The sequence below is a fragment of the Pseudochaenichthys georgianus genome, chromosome 17, assembly GCF_902827115.2.
Source record: "Pseudochaenichthys georgianus chromosome 17, fPseGeo1.2, whole genome shotgun sequence".
NCBI classification, from domain to species: Eukaryota; Metazoa; Chordata; class Actinopteri; order Perciformes; family Channichthyidae; genus Pseudochaenichthys; species Pseudochaenichthys georgianus.
Genome location: NC_047519.1, coordinates 5015429 through 5036650, shown reverse-complemented (window position 1 = coordinate 5036650; position 21222 = coordinate 5015429). Strand labels below are relative to the sequence as shown.

Below are 21222 nucleotides of genomic sequence, written 5' to 3'. Positions count from 1 at the left end.
TTCTGTTCGCTTATCACTTCACAATGTCTTCTGTGCTTCTGTCATGGCCAGAATACTTTGTCTATCAAAAGTCGGCACAGATGCAAAGGTCGTGTTGTGCCCTTTGATTCGGGATGTTTTGTGTGGCAGGCAGTGATCAGAATATTTCTGATCAAGCAGCAGTGATGGCATAGATTATAAGCCAGACTCATGACTTTACATATTTTACATCCTTCATTTCTATTTGTGAACAAACTGGAAATATCCCAACCGATCCCAAGGACCATATCAGGGCTAATCCAGACATTTAAAAGATGTGTATCTTCTCAGATGAAGGTGATCAAATGTCAATCCTTCCTGAAGTGAACTCTTTTGTGTTTTATCCTGCTCATCCCGCTCGCGTTGCATCACTGCTTTCCTTAAGACAGCTGGCTTTCATCTGCACCACTTTGCTGCATAATGGGAAAGCACAATGTGGGAATATGTGAAATGCCTTGGGAACGCTGGTTTTGTTAGCAGAGACACTTTGCACGAGCTCTGATGCTAACAAATTATTATTATTTCTTCTCTCTCTTCGGCCGGGTAACTTTGGCTAGGCCACATGTTGCTGGCTGCAGGTCTAAATAATGTTAATCTCGGATACTATATATATTGTATATTCGTTCTGTGTCTGAAGTGCTTCCTTTTCACGCTTATCTTTTTTAAAGGCCCCACTCAAAAAACCAGGAAACGGCAACATGTTCCGAATGAATCCGATCCAAAGAAGGGAGAATTTACTGATATCATTGGAACAAAGATATCAGGGCTTTTATCTCTTATATACTGTATCTCTATCCCATCATGTTAGCTTAGTATGTATGCATTTAAAGCCTAAAGATACATTATTTCTACGTTAACAGTTGTTGTGCCGAGATTTGATTTCTAAGAAACATAGTGAATCTGCCGTTTTCCCCTCTTCAGATGAAGTGTTACATTTATGGCTTTTTTGTTGCATATTTCAGCCAACAACATAACACCCAGCATGCTTTGCTGCTGCCATGTCCTGGATAGCGAGGATATAAGAATGGCAGCCGGCCAGGTAGATTCAGCAGGTACTCTGGGCAGGGATGTTCCCTCCAGCTGTGTGTGTGGAACATGAAGCCATCATCAGAGTAAGCAACACATCTGACCAGGTTACTGTTTCACGTGCTGATAGGTTGATAAAAAGACAGCGTCTCTTGACTCACTAGGTAGTACACATGCTTCTGTTGAAACGCCATGAAGAAGTGAACAATATCTCCCTTTGTAAGCATACTCACTGTGACAAGTTTAAACTTCCTTAAATACTATTTCAAGCTTTACACACATTACAACATGTAATATTTTGTTGTCACAGTTTGCACTTAACCCTAAATTGAAGTAGTTAAAAGCTTAGAAAAACCCCAGTGTAACAGCAAAGCATGGCTTGAATATGTAAATGAGCTGACAGGCGGAGCTGTCATGCAGTCAGCTGTTTGAAGTGCAGCAGCTCTGATCCTTTTATCACACAGCAGAGGTCCAGAAAGGCGTAACACACGTCTGCCATTCTAACTCTGGGTCTGCAATAGCTGCATGTTTTGTAATGAGCCTGTTTCCAGGCAACAACTTCATCAGGTTTCCAAAAGAGAGAAACAGATCTTAAAAGGGCCCCTGGGTATCGTTTCCCATCATCAGGTAGGGGACACATCTGAAGAGACGCTTAAGACATTAATCTGGGGAACAGAGGAGGCAGATATTGCTGTAGACAATTAAGCACCTGCTGCTGGTGTGTGTGTGTGTGTGTGTGTGTGTGTGTGTGTGTGTGTTTCCTGATGTATCAACCCAGTCTCATGGCATGTCGTGTTCACCAACACGATTTTTAATCTATTGATTCGTGTTAACCTACACGATTTGCCCCTTTTTTTCGTGTTGCACAGCACGATTTTAAAAGCAATGTAATGTGTTTCGTCGGGTCGTGGGAGACGAAGCTGTGTGGTTCATAAAAACATGTTCTTACTCAATATCAAGCCACAATTATTGCTTTTATTTTAAATCGTATAATTTCGGACTTTTGTTGCCGTCTGTGAGGAAAATAAATGGGGCTCAGAGCCTCAGGATACTGAAATCTGTATTTTTAAATATTTTTTTCCTTCTAATGTGTTATTCTTTTCAAAATAACACACTGTTATTTACTCACCAATAACACACAATTATCCTTGCTTTTATTTATTGGTTTAATTCCATAATATCTGGCTTTTTTGGCGTCCGTCAGGAACTGAATTTCAAAATAAAAATAACCGGAAACAGATGTAGGCATTTCGAGCGATTACCCAAGATCCTCAGCTATGGTTTTAAGCTCGCTGATTGGATGTGTTAGCCGCAATGCATGCTGGGATTTGGTGTTTATATTATATGAAATCCGGAAAACATTTTAAAAGAATAAAATACTTAATTTCCGAGTCCTCTTGCTTTTCTCTTTGAAAGTCATCATAACGGCATTGTAATACACGGTTCAGCTGCATTACATATTACAGATCCAACAAACCAATAAAGACAATGCAGAACGACTGTAAATGACTCGCATGATTCAACTATTGTCTTCTTATTTAAATGGTAAATGGGTAAGCTTGGGTTAAGTCTCTTGCCCAAGGACACATCTACATGTTGACTGCAAGGGCTGGGAATCAAAGCACCACCCTTCTGATTGGGAGACGACAGCACTCTACCTACAACCACAGTGAACTCCAATGAAACAAACCAAGTCCTCGTATTCCTCCAACATCGTTGCAACACATGTTCAGAATTGAGAAACTATTGACTGATCTAACCCTGCACTTATTCAACAAACTGAAGCCACTCCTAGAATATATTAAGACAAAAAGGTTTTGTACTTCTTTCCAAACTAAATAATCAAATGTAATAATTGTGTCACGTTACCAGTCATCCTTCTCCATGACCAGTGTCTTGCTAAGTCATTTTTTAGGGACTATCATTGTCTAACACAGCAACCAAATCAAGTATTTAAAGTACATCATGTGTCATAATAATATATTACCAATGCTTTACACCCAAAACGGTTTGATTTTAGTTACACACATCTGCTTTAAGGAAATTTATGTGCATGGTTAAGCTCAATAATACGCCTCTTATATTTCCATAATGTGCTGATCACATGCATGACAGTAAAAACATGTGTCGCTTGAGATGTACTGCACTGTTGCAGTCCTGTGGATTAACATGTTACATACAGTGATGGTGTTAGCAGTTCTGATGTCAACGCGCTTGTTGACGGCATTGTGGGGGAATCCTAGAGGCCTGTTGGAGGTTTAGCCATCAGCTGATGTCAGACTCCATTACTAAGTCAGTAAAGGCTGAATGATAAAGTAGAGGTTAAGAAATAATTGATGTCTTTCATTTTTAAATAAAGATGGGGGTGGCTTTTGCAATGTGCTTATTTTGGATCAGATATTGGAACTAAACAGTGTGCTAACGGTGTTTAATACCATCATATATTGTACTTTTAAGTCCTTCACTTCAAAAACCTGACTCAGCATCAAACCAACCACTGTGAACATCAGGTTTTTATATTTAACATCTACACAAACTAGCATGTTATCATCTCTCTTTAATTAGTTACAGCTAACACAATATCATCTATTTCGTGAGCCTGACTATGAATGCACATGTTGGACCATATGTAATGTAGAAGAAGCTGCTGTAGCTCCATGAAGCAGGAAATACCTTTCTTCCAATCATTCCACAGTACTCATGCGTCTTGTTTGTTGCTCTTTTCATTGCTATTTTTCGTCGGAGGAAACGGTTACTGTTTTCATAAAAAATGAATAAAAGGCAACTGATGCAGCTCACATGATCTACTGCAAAGCAACATCTCATGCTTCTGTAACTGTGTGTCTGTGTATGTCTTCTCCTAGACATCTGGAGTTCATGTGAGAGCAGTTCTACTGAGATGCCAATGCCTTCCAGTTAGCACCATTCTACAATGATGGGGATATAAAGGAGGTGAGTGTGCATGGACATAACATCCCATATCTGTCCATGTGTGTACTACAGTGTAGTGTTTTCCTTCTTAAAATGTTTTGGACATATCTTGAGATTTGGTTGAGCAGGGTATACTTGTACTTTTTACTAGTCCTTTTATTAGCGATGTGTCTTGTTTGTTTTTAGAGTGTGTCAGGATGGAAACTAAATCTACCTACGGATACAAATAAATAACCTGAACCTGATACGCCCTAACATTTTCTGTTTATGTTTCGGCAATATATTCAATATGCACATTTTAACCAACAAAATCCGTAAAATGCCACATTGGCTGTGATAAAGACCTTTGTATATATATGTGTGTGAACGGGTGAATACTGACTGATGGTTCGTAAAGACGGGAACAACACTGTATGAATGCAGTCCATTTACCAAAATAATTGTTCCCATGGACTTAAAGAGAGGTTTGAGGTGAATCGACTTCAAAGTCTGAACACTTATTTAAATCATTAGGTCCTCAAAGTTGTAAAATGCGTAATCGCCAAATCCAGAGTAAGTTTCCTTTTCAATTCTTTCATTTGACTGAGCTGAGACCGGTTGTAACAAAGCGGATTGGAGGCGGGGCTTCAGCAACATGTGCATGCTCTTTGGGCCCCATTGATGCTGAAGATCCAGAGAACTCCGGACGTTTTTTTACTTGAGAGTCAGGCAATTTGGCTTCATGCACTACTGAGCAGCTTTGATAGGAATGAACGGGGCCAGGCCTCCATTGCTGTATCCAGTTCTCTGTGTATATCAAAGGTGTGTGCGTGCTGTTGGTTAAGACTTAGGATTTCTGTAGGTGTCATAGAATCAAGTCATTCAAAACAGGAAAACTCTAAATGCCGTCAATTCACCATTTACCGTTGTATTTAGCAACTTGGACTAGCACAGGGAAGCTTTCATCAACGTGTGTTGCTATCGGCATGACGACGGGTTTCACGTATTCATTTTTGGAGAACACTTAAGAAAAGTGCCTAACAACCGTCTACTCTCTCCTAGTGCCCACACCTGAGTGCAGTACCAATCTCAAGTGTCCCCATGTTGCCAAACATAAGTACTGGCAGTGCTGTTTAGTGGAATTCAGGATGCTTTCATAATTTTTCCCTTGAAATATTTGTAATATTGGTTAAGGCAATAACATGTGCTTTTAAACATATTGCAACTTTATTCTGTTGAAACCAAATCAGAAATGTCTGTAAAACACATTTAATTGTCTTTAGAGACCTTTTAAAAAACAACTTTTTGTTGTCCTATATTTAAAGTCTATACTGGAAATATCTATAAACTCAAATATATTTTGTATGGTTTAATGTTGTGTTAACACAATCAGCCAGTTCATTGTCTGAATGAAACCAATACAACTAGAATTAGCAAAGGTGTGAACTCTTCGAATAAGTAAAGGTCTGACCGGACTGTGATGACAGCAAACAGTACTGGACAGCTTTCAACATTGTTCTTTGTTTATCTTCATTTGAAAGATCTTGTCGCCGACATATTTTAATACTTTGGTACTTTTTAAGTGATGCATTACATTAAAATGAACAAAAGTTATTGATGGATATGGTTTTTGATTTAAATGGTTCTAAATGTAGGTCCACCAAATTGTATTTTCTGTTTTAATAGGAACAAAATCACAAGATATTATAACTCATGGTATTTATATAAGCGTTCAAAGTGCTTTATATGACATAGTTTAGACATGTAATAATGTGGATACTGTGGACAACCAAGGACCCAACATCACGCTGACTACAGTGGTCCAGCTGTGCTCACTGCGCCACAGCCGCCCCATATCAGCACTCTGTGATGAAGACACCATAAGAATGTGCCTGTAAGATCGACACATGCTTCACATCCTCGACAGGTCATCCTTTAGCCACAGTATATACCAAGTCAACATTAATACACCTAAACATGTTGGCAAGCTCCTTGGGAGACACACATTGAATCATCAGAAGCTAACCCAGCCTTATGGACCAATGCAGAGTCAGGCAAGTGTTGAGTCATGATGATCACCACTATGTATACTAGTCTGACTGTTGGTGCCAACAAACAAGGCTGAAGTAAACGGACATACACCAACCAAGTCTAGAAACCATGTCAACATAAAAACTAAGCTGCAGTGTGTCAGCAAAGTTCCACCAGAACTGCCTCAACGCTTCTTGTCCATTTTCTCAATGTGGTTATCCTGGCTCTTCCTCCACATTATCTCGTATATGGGCCAGTCCTGAGACCGGAACACGCGCACGGACAACAATCCTTATCCACAATTAAGATTCACGAGATCTTAACTCCTCTGAGATAGATAACTTGTTCTAGTGTGAATGGTGTACTAATGCAGAAACGCTGTAAGAATAACCCCGTATTCACGCCGTCTGAAGTAATCAGTCTACATAGTTTGTGAGGAATCTGACAGGAGACGATTGGTGTTAAAGATATGATTCACGCTTGTTTCACAGTCAGATGGTCGTTTCGGTCCCCACCTCCTTCACACATCCCACCACTGAGCTGTTCCATTCTATCTGTGTGTATGCATGTAGGCTTCACAGTCATGTGCAAACCTAGAATTACATTTCTGAGTAAAAGAGAGCAGCTCCGTGCAGAAGGGAAGCCGGTGCCGAGATGGAGAGAGAGACACCGGGAGAAAGCAGGGTAAGCCCACGCTCTTCTCTTCTCAACCCTGCTCTAAAGGCTGAGTTGAATCATAACAGTCAGTGGGCGAAAAGAAAAAGGGAGAAAAAAAAAACCTTTCCACGCAGATTCTGACGTACATCTCTAGTCGATTGGGGGTCGTACGGATTGGAGAAAAGGAAAGAGATGGAGGTTGCTAGCCTCCAGCAATGCTTAGTCTGTCCCCCTCTCTATGGGAGTTTAATGGCTGTTTTGCCTCCTTATAAAATCTATTCAGCCAATCCTAACAACTTGTTCAGTACATATATCGAGTTCAGTTTAACTGTTTATGGGCAGTTACAGCAAATCACTGTACCGATAGATTTAGCAGGAAAGGATTCTTTGAAAGGGAGCTCTGAAAACATCCGAGCAGTGGGGGGGGGGGATTCACTAATCCCCCCGCACTAACACTGTGTTCTTACAGCACTCAGATAGCTGGAAACACACAGTACACTAACCTTACGACGAAACAGTCGGTTGACATTTAATGCTAATGCCATGGAATTCTGAAACACACCAAGAAACAACTGCACTTCCTCAGAAAGCTGTCGGTCTCCGTCTGATCACCTCTCCACGTCTGACAATGAGTCAGCTAACTGAAGTTTATTTCCAGTATGAAGTTCAGAGTTGGTCTTAGTAACAGTTAAAGCAAGTCTCTTGATAGGATGCGTGGAAAAGGTAGGACCCAAATGCAGTATACACAAGGATAAGCAGGTTTTAAGGGGTAAACAAAAAGCGAGCTTTATTTATTTTACCGATGACAAAAGAAAACAAGAAACAGGGACAAAATGGAGCGTGACGTGAAGGGAAGACAAACAATGACCGACAGGGCAACACAGGGAAAGACTAAATACAGACAGGGGTATCACGGGACAAGAACAAGCTGGGTAAAGGAGGGAGAAGCACAAGGGCAACAGGTGGACACAATGAGACAATCAGACACACCGGGGAAACCAACGACCGGAAGTAGTATAGAAAAAGCCAATCATTGAGGCTCGGTGTATTTTTAATAGTGATGTTGCAAACCCCACTGTTGTAATTTATTGAACAATAACAAATAGGGGAAATGGCTTTGATGAATATAGGAGATGCTTTTTTATGTTGGTAAATGAGAAGCATAAGGGACGATTTGAAGCAATTCGATACTAAACTCACCTTTCAACTCGTGAAATTCTCGTAAAATAACCTTACAGACAAAAGGCTGCCACAAAAAGGCTAAAGCACAGATTGGTTCTGAATCGTCAGTGTTTTATTTCCTCCTACCCCTTATAATAATGTTTATTGGTGTCTACTTTACATTTGGAGACTGTTCCCACATATCAACATTAGAACATTTAAAATATGTTTTGATTAAAGTGTGCTCCAGAAACGTATGATTTGAATCTGGTGCTGGTTTTGATGAGTGATGTGGATGGGGTCGAGGAGTTCTACAGCAACAACGAGAATGACAGCAGACAGCAAAGTGAGGAGAACAGATTTAAAGTGTGACGGTTAATGTAGCTCTTTGAGCTAAAGAATGGACGCCCATGATCAGCCTACGAGAGGCTGCCTGTGAAATGAAAGAGAGGATGAATAACGTAGGTAGTCTTCCTGATTACACCTGTGTTGAGCTCCATTGCTCACTAGCTGAGTCAGTCATAGACTTTGAGGGTTATACTATGGTGCGGTCCAGTCAACAATCAGAATCAGTACCATGTGTCATCATTATTAAAAGTCATCCAGGCGGTGTTAGGAAAGCCCTCCTGCCTTTGCTGTTTGTGCGGTGGTTCCTATGCTATTGGCTGAACAGCTTCATCAGTATGTCTAGGAGCTGAGGATCACGGTCAGTGAGGGAAAGACGCTGCTCAAAGCCGTGGAATGAGTGCTTTTCCATTTTATATTTCTGTTCACTCATGTCTCTTTCACATATACTGCTGCGGTTACCATGGTTACACATCTTCTTTTCCATGTGGTACTGTTGAAAGACAAGAAGAGGCATGAGGGGAGATAAGTGAAGAGGAAGAGAAACATCTGTGAAAAAAGACACACATTAGATTAATGTGTGACCTGTTGTTTGAATGTTCCTTTCAGCGGGTTGGCACATGGTGGCCATGTTGGATTTATGTTGTACATTTCTCCTCTGTGGAACTAATAATAAAGGTATTCTGATGGTGCAATTCCAGTAGAAACCCTGCTGATGGGAAGACACATCATTCGGACTTTTATTTTGATGATTTTATATTCATTAGAAAATAAGGATCTGACTGAGCTGATGATGTTGGGGATATTGCCTGCACATTTACAGTGTCTCAGTGTTTTACTGTAGATTTGACTCCAGTGGGCTAAAGAATTGCAGAGTTTGCAGTCTGTCGGTCCAAACATCAAGTATCAGGATGCAAGAATTTCTCCTTTGCCTAAACTTCGGCCATAGACACTTTATCTAGAAAGCAATAAGACTTGATGACTCCAAATACTTTTGGTTTCCACTATGCATCAATCTACGGAGCCCTGGAGGGTTCACGGAGAGAAAAATAAATAAAGCGTGCGCACGAGTTACTAAAGCGTGCGCACGAGTTACTAAAGCGTGGCCTCGTTTGGTGTGTGTGCCGGGCATTTGTTTATGATAGTATCGTCGTTCCGGTGCACTCCGGCAGGACTATAGCACATCGAGATTAAGATTAAACGAATTTCTTTCACTGGGAAACACATATAACTATGGAGAACCAGATTTGTGTAAATTACGGGGGAAAAACAAATGCCGGGGGTGTCGGACACACACAAACACACCGAACACGCACACACAGAGCGGAGCTGAGCACACACACACACACACACACACACACACACACACACACACACACACACACACCACACACACCACACACACACACAACAAACAACACACACACACACACACCCACACACACACACACACCACACACACACACCACACACCACACACACCACCGACACACCACACACATACACACACAGCATGCGCCCCGGTGACAGGACATATCCTTTAAAACGAGGGGGAATACTCTGGTAGTTCGGTGTGAGAGGTGTGTGTGGTTAAACGTAGCAGCCTCGATCTCTATCCAGCGGTTCCAATGAAGGGCAACGCAGTGAAGTAAACAGTAAAAGGCACCGCTCTTTGCAGCTGGTGCTGCTCTTCAGATTCTGCTGAATTACACGTTACTGCCTCCAGTGCCCTGTACGACGAAGCCAGTTCAACAGACCCTGGATATGTTTGATTTACCCGGCTTAACTAACCCTAACAAACGCGATGTCGCTAAGCGGTCCTACGAAGCTGGTTAACTCAGCAAATCAACCAGGGTTTCTCTGTCCGGTTGAGAGTGCGTTCACGAAAGGTACGGGGTTACCAACATTTGACCAATCACAAACATGGAGACGCATGCTGACAGCGCAGCGTCATACTTCATGAATGAATAGTGTAAATAGCAAATCCTGCTTCGTAGTACAGGCCACTGGTGCCACAGAGATTTCATAAAGTGAAGGATGTTTTCCTTCTATAAAACAGCTGTGGGCAGCAGCAGATTCTGTGAGTCACGGACAGGAATCCCTCAATTTAAATAAAACGAGGCCATGCTTTATTAACTCGTGCGCACGCTTTAGTAACTCGTGTGCACGAGTTACTAAGCGTGCGCACGAGTTACTAAAGCGTGGCCACGTTTTATTTATTTTTCTCTCAATGAACCCTCCAGGGCTCCGTATCAATCAGTGCTGAACACTTATTATTAAATAGCAAACATTAACATCTACTCATATCATTTCTGAAGCTAGTGATGCTATCCAGAGAATGCACCTGTTTCTCTAGTGCCACCCACTACAAACTTTAAGGTCCGTTCACAGCGGACACATTGCAATGTTTTTTGGTTTGTTGCAATTACATTTAAAGGTCCCACGGCCATACTGATCATAATTCCATTGTTGAGGTCGACTAGAATAGATGTACATTGTTCAATGTTCCAAACTCACATTGGTTTCTCACAGCATCTCTGTATAGTATCTGTATTCACTCTCTGTCCTACACGGCTTGTTGGAGCTCCTGCCCCCCCCCTCCCTATGAGCCCACTGTGCTCTGATTGGTCAGCTCGCCCACTCTGTTCTGAAGAGTCCACCACCGTTACAGCGGAACATCAGTGATTATGTGTTACAATGGCGTTAGTTAGCAGAAAATGACACCAGTAATGACAAACAGATGAGAATGCTGCGTGGGGTCGGGGTGCCGTGTTGGCGGGACGTTGCGCCTCCGCTGCGAGGAGCGGACAGTGTGAGCTGGATTACTGGTGTCGTTTCCTGGTTGCTGCGTGGGGTCTGCGGGACAGCGAGACATTGCGAAACTCAGCCTGAACCCAGCCTGAGCACCATGGACGCGGGAAGGGCGGGTGCTGAGGGGGCTGCAGCACCCCCATCTGCCGAGGCTCCACTAGCAGCATGTAATTACCGGACTATGAGCAGATATGCTTCAGTTTAAAACTCAGTTCACGGGCTCATTTTTATATTGCTTCAGTTTATAATCGTAACAGATCGAAAAATTCAGATTCATTTTTCAATAAATGATTCCACAAACAACAAACAACATAATTATTACATTCAAACAAACTACTTGCAGTAGATGAAGTACGTTATTCACAAGTTTACATTAACTTTGAATAACAACACGGGAGAAACGGATCCTCTCTTTTCCCTCTCTCTCTCTCCTGACAGCCCGTCAGTTTCTCATGCAGCTCCTGCAGCTCGCTAAACAGAGGGCGGGGCTTCAGGTGCTCATGCAGAGCTGCGTGTCTCCGTCTGACTCAGCAGCTGATCTGATCTCTCTCTCGTGTCCGGTTATACTGCACTCGCGTTTATGTCCATATCGATCAGATCCAGCTCTCCTGATCGGCCTTTATAGAGAGCACCGATCAAACTATTAAGAGTGAATATCGGCCAATAATGACCGGCGGCCGATCGATCGGAGCCTCCCTAATGTGTGTGTGTGTGTGTGTGTGTGTGTGTGTGTGTGTGTGTGTGTGTGTGTGTGTGTGTGTGTGTGTGTGTGTGTGTGTGTGTGTGGTGTGTGTGTGTGTGTGTGTGTGTGTGTGTGTGTGTGTGTGTGTGTGTGTGTGTGTGTGTGTGTGTGTGGTGAGGGGAGCTCCACGGATTGGCCCATTTACATCGACGTCGTTACATCACTTGGTTCCCGGAAGAAAAGAAAAATGTCCAACGAGGCGTTTTCTGTGTTAGAGTTGTACTCGCTACAGGGTGTACTTTGAGGGTTTGTGACTTTTAAATAAAAAAATAAAAACTACCTAACACATAAGGGGACGGGTCCCACGGGGACATGGGACCTTTAAAGTCAATGCGAAACGTAAGTGGACACAATATTATGCCAATGGCGCAAATGAGGCGAATCTGTTCAAACACTGGACAAAAATGTGTGTTTATAAATGTATGTTTACAAACCACTGAATGTCCGTGGCAAATACAGTCGTACTTTATTTATGTCTGTATGACATTGTTTTGAGTGTGAATCTACAACGGTAGCTTGGCCGAGCCTGATCGATCCTATCTCATTCAGAAAGCACGCGTTTTAGTATGTGTGTGTGTCATGGCGGCCACGCATGAGTGGTGAGAGGAACTCGCTCACCTTTTTTAACATCTAAACTCACATACACCCGTTGTAATTGCCATCGTTATTGCAGTGGGGTTATAAGATGCACTGGACGCTTTTGGTACACAATGTGTCTCGTTACCACGCTGAGATTGGCCTTTAAACAAGCCCTGAACAGCGGGCGGGTCTACAAACAACGCCTGAACGTCTGCGACCCAAGCCCAACACCGGCCGGAGATGTTCGTGTAGACTTCGAGCAATATGTGCGATTATTGTCAGATTGTGAGTGGACTACTTTCCAGAGAGATGAAAGAGCATACAGGGGGACACTGGACACAAAACTGCTCCAGGTAAGATCTAACTTTGCTGTTACTCTCGGAGGCGCAGAGAAGTGGGGCAGACGGTGAAATCCTGACCAGCGCTTTTTTCATTAATGGAATATTCTCCGCGATGCAACGAAACTCGCGTCCCTACGGATTCCAGCTTCTGAAATATGTCGCCAGAATCCTGAAGAAATTCCCTCTTTCTGCCAACTTCCCGGTGGACCTTACAGCTGACTCGCTGACACCTTGGATAGAAATGCAGCTTCGCTTCATCCGTGAGAGAATACAACCAGCGCTGCGGGCCGCCGGGACAGAGACACAACGGCAGCAAAGGAAAGTTTCCAGGAACAAGCTGGCATATCTCTGGCAACACCGCAAATCAAAGGCAATCGATATCATTTTAAATAACAGCTGTTTTCCGGAAACCCCGCCCACTGTTAGTGATACAGCCAATGTGTATGACTACTATAAAGCCAAATGTCAAAGTGTGCCGAGGGCTACTCCCCTGGCCACGCCCCCTTGGTACAATTTCATTGACAGAATAGAGCCAGGCTATTTCCCAGATACCCAGGATTTTACAACAGAGGAGGTGGATGCAGTTCTGGCTTCTCTTCCTAATAACAAGGCTAGTGGATCTGATGGGGTCATCTATGAGACGCTGAGAGCTACCAGGCCCACGTCAACACACACTCACACACATCTTCAATGCCTGCCTGATCAATGAGAAGGTGCCTGCTTCGTGGAAAGGGGCCCATTCACAGGATACCAAAAAAGGAAAATGTCCCAGAAGATCCTTCCACTTGGCGTGACATTTCACTATTGCCCACTATATACAAAGTCTTTATGAAGTGCCTACTCACCCGCATCTTACCCTGGCTGGTGGACACAGGGATTCTCTCCCCCCATCAGAAAGCATATATCAACAGACAGGGAATGAACGAACATGTGTTTTGCTTAAAAACCGGAATAGATGATTTCAAACATGGATCATCTAAATTCTACACAGTGTTTTTGGACTTTAGAGACGCGTTTGGTTCGCTCTCCCATGAGGTCATGCTCCAAGCATTAGAGGAAATACACCTGCCTCAGCCTTCTGTGAATATTGTATCCAATGTGTAATTTCTCCAGGTTATCTGTGGGCAGCAGCTCACAGAGCCGATTGCACTGAAGGTGGGAATAAAAACTGGCTGTCCCTGGAGTGCCGTGAACTTCATCCTAGCACTCAACCAATGGATGAAGTGGATTTACCAGTGCGCTCCGCTGCATGTCAAATCCCCAAATCCTGTTCAGGGATACGCTGACGACGTGCAGGTGTCATCACGACAAGAGGATGTCATCATTGGGCGACTGTGGCTGCGAGGGAGTGCGGTCGTCTTTCAACCAAGAAGGTTGTGGGTTAGATCCCAGCCCATGCAGTCAATATGTCGATGTATCCTTGGGCAAGATACTTAACCCTGAGTTGCTCCCGATGGCATGGCCAACGGTGTGTGAATGTGTGTGAATGTTAGGTCCTAGGGTTAGGTACACTGCTCTGTATGAATGGGTGTGAATGGGTGAACGACATGTAGTATGTAAAGCGCTTTGAGGGGTCTTAAAGACTGGATAAAGCGCTATATAAGTACAGTCCATTTACCATTTACCATTGACATGCTGGCGCGCACTGATGAGTTCCTCCAATGGTCGGGGCTGGAGGTGAAGCAAGCTAAGTGTGCCGTACTCCATGAGCGCCGCAGTGGAGGCAACCGCTGGTATAAGGCCAAGAACGACAAGCCCCCCTCCTTTCTTGTAATGGGCCAACCCATTAAGGTGTATTCCCGTAATGAGACCGACCCATACCTTGGCCACAGGTTCAACATTGCTGGCAAGTGGGGGGAGCAGGTCGAGGAGCTCACGACAGAGTTTCTCCATCGTCTCCACCTGATTGACTTGTCCCCCCTCCCCGTCCTCATGAAGTTCCAGGCTGTGAGAGAGGTGGCTTTGGCTAAAATTCAACATCTCTTTGCCAATGTACACATCCCTCTCATGGCACTGAGAGAAATGACAAAACTGTCCAGCTGGTCAGAAAGTGGGTGGGCCTCAACACACACTCCACATGGGGCATCATCTTTCTCCCATGTGGAGAGGGGGGGCTGGTAGTCCCCAATGTTGAGTGGACCTACATAGCCACCAGGCTAGCCCACCTGATCCACGTGCTTAACAATGATGATGTCACCGTAAGAGAAATGGCCAGGGCCTCTCTCCTGCTGGATCTGCACAGAGGGAAGATCCCCCTGGCCAGCGCAGACCAGACCTCGGCTTCAGGAGGAAAGACTCTGGGAAACTGGACTCTCAGGCCAGGGGCTTCGGGGTCTGGTCTGACTGGCCAGATCTCAATGACCTCTGCAATCGGACTGGAGTCCAGCTGAAATGGACACGACTCAACACACAGACTGAAGTCCCCGTCTCTGATGAACTGATCACTGACCCCAGTGTGGTTGTGAAGGCCGACATCACAACACCTCAGGAAGAGCCTGTGGAACTGCACAGAGACTCTGCAGGGAGGGTTCTGCTCAGCATGAAGCCGTCTGAGGTCAGGCAGCACTGGTGTGGACTCAGACTACAGGGAGGGTTCTGCTCAGCATGAAGCAGTCTGAGGTCAGGCAGCACTGGTGTGGACTCAGACTACAGGGAGGGTTCTGCTCAGCACGAGCAGTCTGAGATCAGGCAGCTCTGGTGTGGACTCAGACTACAGGGAAAGCCTGTTTGGGGTTTGCTGACCACTCAGTCTCACACTCAGTGTTTAAGAACGCCGCTGTTGGTGAGGATGTTCTGACATTTACCATCAAAGCCAGACTGCAGGTATTACCCACTAAGTACAGTCTGTCCACCTGGGACCCTCACATTCACACTCCATTCTATTTAAACCATCAGGATTCACAACAACGCCTAGAATCCATTGCACACATAACAAATGGATGTAATGCATACAAACGCCTGTACATAGCCGTCATGACCGTATTGTGGACATTGTGTCTGATGCGGTACGAAACATCTTACCATCTAGCGCAGCAATGTACAAGCACGCTAGAGTGCTACCAGAATGGTTTGGTTTTACAAATGATGTCTTTGCTAACATCCCAAATACACCTGATGTTGTTTTTGTTGACACCAACCACAGGGAGGTGCTAATCTTAGAAGTAGGCTGTGCCTTTGACCTGTACATGGACCAGGCTTTCCAGGACAAGTATATCAAATACCAACCACTGCTCGATGTGATAACCAGCTTTGGGTAAAAGTGTAGATATAGCATACTTGTATTCGGAAGTCTTGGCCATGTATATAAATGCACCATGATTGGTCTGAGAATTGCTGGAATGTCAAAGAGAAAAGCCAAACAAATTGCCAAATATTGCTCTGTTTCAGCTGCTATTGGCAGCTTAGCCGAGTGGAGAAGGAGATGCTATGTGTTCCCCTAAGTGTGCTGCTGCTTAGCCGTGGAGAAGGAGATGCTATGTGTTCCCCTAAGTTGCTGTGCTGCTTACCCCTGATATATTTGATTTCCTGTCTTATGTATATAATTTGTGGAACCAAATAAAGTATTGTGTGTGTGTGTGTGTGTGTGTGTGTTGTGTGTGTGTGTGTGTGTGGTGGTGTGGTGTGTGTGGTGTGTGTGTGTGTGTGTGTGTGTGTGTGTGTGGTTGTGTGTGTGTGTGTGGTGTGTGTGTGTGTGTGTGTGTGTGTGTGTGAGGGGAGCTCCACGGATTGGTCCATTTACATCGACTGTCGTTACATCACTTGGTTCCCGCAAGAAAAAAATGGAAAAAGAGAAATCTCCAACGAGGCGTTCTGGGGCAGCATAGACAGGTATTTTCTGTGTTAGAGTTGTACTCGCTACAGGGTGTACTTTGAGGGTTTGTGACTTTTAAATAAAAAAAATAAAACTACCTAACACATAAGGAGACGGGTCCCACGGGGACATGGGACCTTTAAAGTCAATGCGAAACGTAAGTGGACACAATATTATGCCAATGGCGCAAATGAGGCGAATCTGTTCAAACACTGGACAAAAATGTGTGTTTATAAATGTATGTTACAAACCACTTAATGTCCGTGGCAAATACAGTCGTACTTTTATTTATGTCTGTATGACATTGTTTTGAGTGTGAATCTACAACGGTAGCTTGGCCGAGCCTGATCGATCCTATCTCATTCAGAAAGCACGCATTTTAAAAGTTTGTCTCCTCGCCATCTTGCGGACACACACACACCAAAGCATTAATTCATGATTTGTACTAACCGGTATCAGTCTGCAGTTATTTTGGCATCATTTTGAAACCGTGTAATACAATTAAATCATGGTAAAAGATGTTAATGTTGTTGTTGGTATCTACCATTGTATCGACAAGGAGATAAGGCCTGCCCCCTCACCAGTGCTACTTGTTTGAGTGACGTGAGTAAAACAAAGGATGCCGTGGTCTTCACCTCGCGTCTGGTTTGAACATACCATTATGACCTATGGTCTCTATCCGAGAGGTTATGATCTTTTTCATTATTCAGTGATTATCACCAATATTGCAGTAACACCACATTCATACAGGTGAGAAGCAAAGTGTGCTGTGCAGTGGCCCAGTTCACCATGCAACAAGTACACACATCCCAACTTCCTGTCAGGTGTTGGCTTCACTCTGCGGCAGAACCATAAGCTGCAGCTTTCCAAGACATTTCATGGCAGCTGGGGCAAGCTTTATTTCACCGCTGCCTGCTGTCAATTCAGCGTATGGAAAGAGAAGAGATTGGTTTGTCGGTCACAGTCATATGTGGTTGTGCACTCAGACTGAAATGTGAGCAGAACCTTCTGAAGTAACTCGCTACAGCACACAGTTTCTGTGAAGACCCATGTGTGTAGCTAGAGCCCTCGGTTGTATTAGTCTCTGTTGGCATCTTCCCTGCCATCTTTGCTGATGATGTAATCAAATATGGTGCAGCAGTGTATTAGCATCCAAATATACTTAAAGTACAGTAAAAGTAGTCGTTGTGCAGATTGGTCCATTTCAGAATAATATATATTGACATGTTTTATAATGATTGATGATTAAAGTGTTCTCAAGCTGGTGGTCCAGTTATAACTAAAGTCCGATTTAAGAGTTGATTATATTTCACATCATTAATCCAAATCTGTAAAGTAACTAAAGGTATACAATAAATGTAGTGGAGTAAAAGTACAATGTTTCCCTCTGAACTGTAGTGGGGTAGAAGTACAAAATAGTGAAATTGAAATAATCAACACAACTACCCTCAAAATTATACTTAATTTATCTAAGTGTACAGTACTTGGATAAATGTACTTTGTGACATTAAGGGTGTAAAGCAGAACTCTTGTATTGGCCGGTCACAGTCAACGAGTAAGAAGAGATGGATCAGAAGGAGAGAGAGAGTCAATACATGATTTTACCCCCCCCCCCCCCCCGTATTCATTTCTATTGTTTTTCAAGATGTCACCACTTGTATTGATTTCCCTCCACCTGTATAGTGCACTTTGAACAGTGGTTGACAATCCTTAAGTGTAGTGGATGATGGTGATACCTACCAACTCACTCGCTTATGTTCTGAACCACACAGAGACAGGTTCGTTGTGGGCTCGGTCTGTGCTTATGTCAGCGTTGTATTTTCAACCTTTTTGTCAGAAACTTTGAAAAATGTTTTGGGATTTTTAAATAATGTAAACTCTTTTATTGTGGAACCGTGCTGCTGTTTGAATTGAAATAGCTGTGTTCGACAGCCTGCTGTTCCTCACATTTCACAGCTTCTCACCAGCTCATCGATAGTACACGTTCAAATTAGTGATCATTTACTTTTAAATGCACAAACACTCAATGGCCACTCTGGCAGTGGTCGTCATGTGAGTCAGTAGTGGGTGAGGCATCAAACCCATCCATGCATTCAGAGCAGTGCGCGTATGGTCATATCCACCAACCATATACACTGACAAAACTGAAAGGTTGACTTTAATTAAATGTATTATATCAACAGATTTCACAGTACTGTATACACATCCTATCTTCGTCCTGCAAAAAAGAGCCATACGAGTTATACATAAAACTACCTACAGAGAACCAACAAATAAATTGTTCATCAAACTAAAAACACTAAAACTACAAGACCTGGTTGACTATAAACTATTCAAATTATGTTCAAAGCCGCAAATCAACAATTACCTCATAATACCCAGGGACTTTTCACACAGAGAGAAAGCATACACATGTTGAGAGGAAACTGCATTTTCAAAAAACCACCCGTACGAACAAATGCCACACTCATTGCATCTCATCAAAAGGTGTTAGTCTGTGGAATAACTGTAAAGATGCACTGAAATATTGTACAAGTCTATCTAAACTGAAGTATTATTTAGGAGCCAAATCATTAATGGTTATGAACAGGACCTGTAAAATCCCATTTGTTGTTATTTCTTGTAATTGAGAAAATAATTTCTTTGCTGATTGTTTTGTAAAAAAAAAAAAAAGATTACAAGACAAACATGTCGCTGATGGCGATGACCTAATGTTTTATAAGAAAAATATATGTTAGAGGGGGTAGGACCAGAAAAAGCTTTTTAAGCTTCTTCTTGCCCCTGTTGAACATGAACAGAGACCATCTGAACATTATTATTATTATTTTTTTTTTTTTGGTTTATTATTTTTTTTTTGGTACTTTGTTATAATTATTAATCTGAGTGAAAAAAAGAGAATATATATAATATATATATAATTATTGTTATATTTTTTTGTTTCTGACATGTTCAATAAATTGACTAAACTAAGGTTAGGTGAAAGCAGTAATAGTACGTTAAATAAAAATAGGTTTTACTTAATATTATTGCTTTCAACTAACTTAACCTTGAATCTAACATTTAATTAAAGTCAACGGTTCAGTTTTTTCAACCCATGTGATGTAATTCATTGTTGATACAGATAAGGACAAGCACACGTAGCTGAATGTGACAGAGGTGTATTCCTGATGTGTGTGAGGATGTGTTTGCGCTGTATAGAAGTACATATCTGGCTACGTTGAATGAATGTTCTGTCTGCCTTCGGTGCTGGTATCCACGCTCTGAGGGTAACTCAAAGGCTTTTTGTTTGCCAGCTTCCATTTAGCCCAAAATAGCTGATCTCAGCCCTATTTTCATTCCTCCTGCCGCCCACACACAGCATCAGCCTGCCTGGCGCATGGCTCTTTGAGAGATGCAGCAGGAGGTGGGCGGTAAGTGACGGGTTGGGTTCAGCTGTCAGTCTCCTCTGTTCTATCCCCTCTATATAATCTAGTCCACTTGTTTCCATCCCGCTGCTTTACCTCCGTTCCTCGATTCTCCTCATCTCACTCGGGTTTTTCTCTCCTTCTAGATATTCTCATTCAAGTTCCATTTCTATAAATAGCTAATCTGCAGTTCCCAGAATGGTGTGGTTCTTGCTCTTCCCGCAGATTATGTGTAATTGATGAGTACATCTTTTCAGGCAGAAAATAATCCCGATAACATTTTGATGATAGTTCGGGGTCTTATCCGTGTTCTGGTTAGTGACTTCAGGTTCGTTTCTTTTCCTTTATCTCTCTATCCTCCCTCCTTCATAACCGAATCAGCAGGATAACATGTTGTTGTTGGGACCATTTACCTCGAACAAATTGAAACGTTGACTTTAATTAAATATATTATGTCAACAGATTACACATAACTGTATTAGGTTAGTTGAACGCAATAATATTACGTTGAAATAAAACACATTTGCTTCATCTTAATGTTATTGCATTCAACTAACCTAATACAATTTCACTTCAAGTTTGGTAAAAGTAAAACAAATATTGGAATCAAAATATACTTTAAGTACCTAAGTAAAAGTACTCGTTATGCAGAAACACCAGATATTATTTTATTGAAATGATTGGTGCATATGTTCAACTTGTACTTGGTGAAGGTTAGGGTTTGTTTTAATTACTTTATACACTACTGGGTGGCTTAGCATATAATAATGTATGATAAGGTCTCGATATGTTGTATATTTTGTATCGACCTAAATCTGCAAAGAAACTAGTCACTACATATTTACAATAAATGTAGTGGATTAGTGGATTTGGCAAATGTAGTACTTTGGAGTATAAAGTAGTATAATTTGATTATAATCAAGTAAAGTTCAAGCTACTGGATTTTTGGTTACATTTATTCAAATTATAAAAACAAATGATTGTGACATTGACTCTTTTATAAACTCTTACGTAATCAGATGCATGATCCTTCTGTAGAAACAGTAGATGCCGTCTCTCTGAGCCCCTGCTATTGGGTCCCTGTAATGTCTGACTTCACTAACACATCATTGGAAGTGAATCACTTCCTCCCTCGATTCAGTAACGCTTTATTTTTAGACACAGTGTTGTGAGTACAATGTCGTTCCAGCGACACTGAGTCAGTCAGGACTTCCTACCCATAATTGTGCGTGCACATAATATTCAGTGTGTAATCCATGGGTGTTTTTCAGTCTAAGAGACATTGGTTCAAAGAAGAGAAACTAATAATGTTCATTTACACTCATTACATAGTCTGGTTTCAAAAGCCTGTGGCCTCGATTTCCGTCGCTTTAATCTCTCTTAAGA

At 42.5% G+C, this 21222-nt stretch overlaps 1 protein-coding gene across 4 annotated transcripts in view; it reads left to right on the top strand.

The window, feature by feature from the left end:
* LOC117462483 (disks large-associated protein 1-like) overlaps nt 1–21222 on the top strand; it is a 287620-nt gene that overhangs the window by 56277 nt on the left and 210121 nt on the right. For 3 of the 4 annotated variants that reach the window (XM_071206263.1, XM_071206262.1, XM_071206260.1), the window contains exon 2: nt 3909–3996. The exons of the other annotated variant lie outside the window; for it this stretch is intronic. The gene's annotated coding sequence lies outside the window, so the exon portion shown is untranslated. The remainder of the gene's footprint in view (nt 1–3908; nt 3997–21222) is intronic. 4 annotated transcript variants of the gene reach the window in all.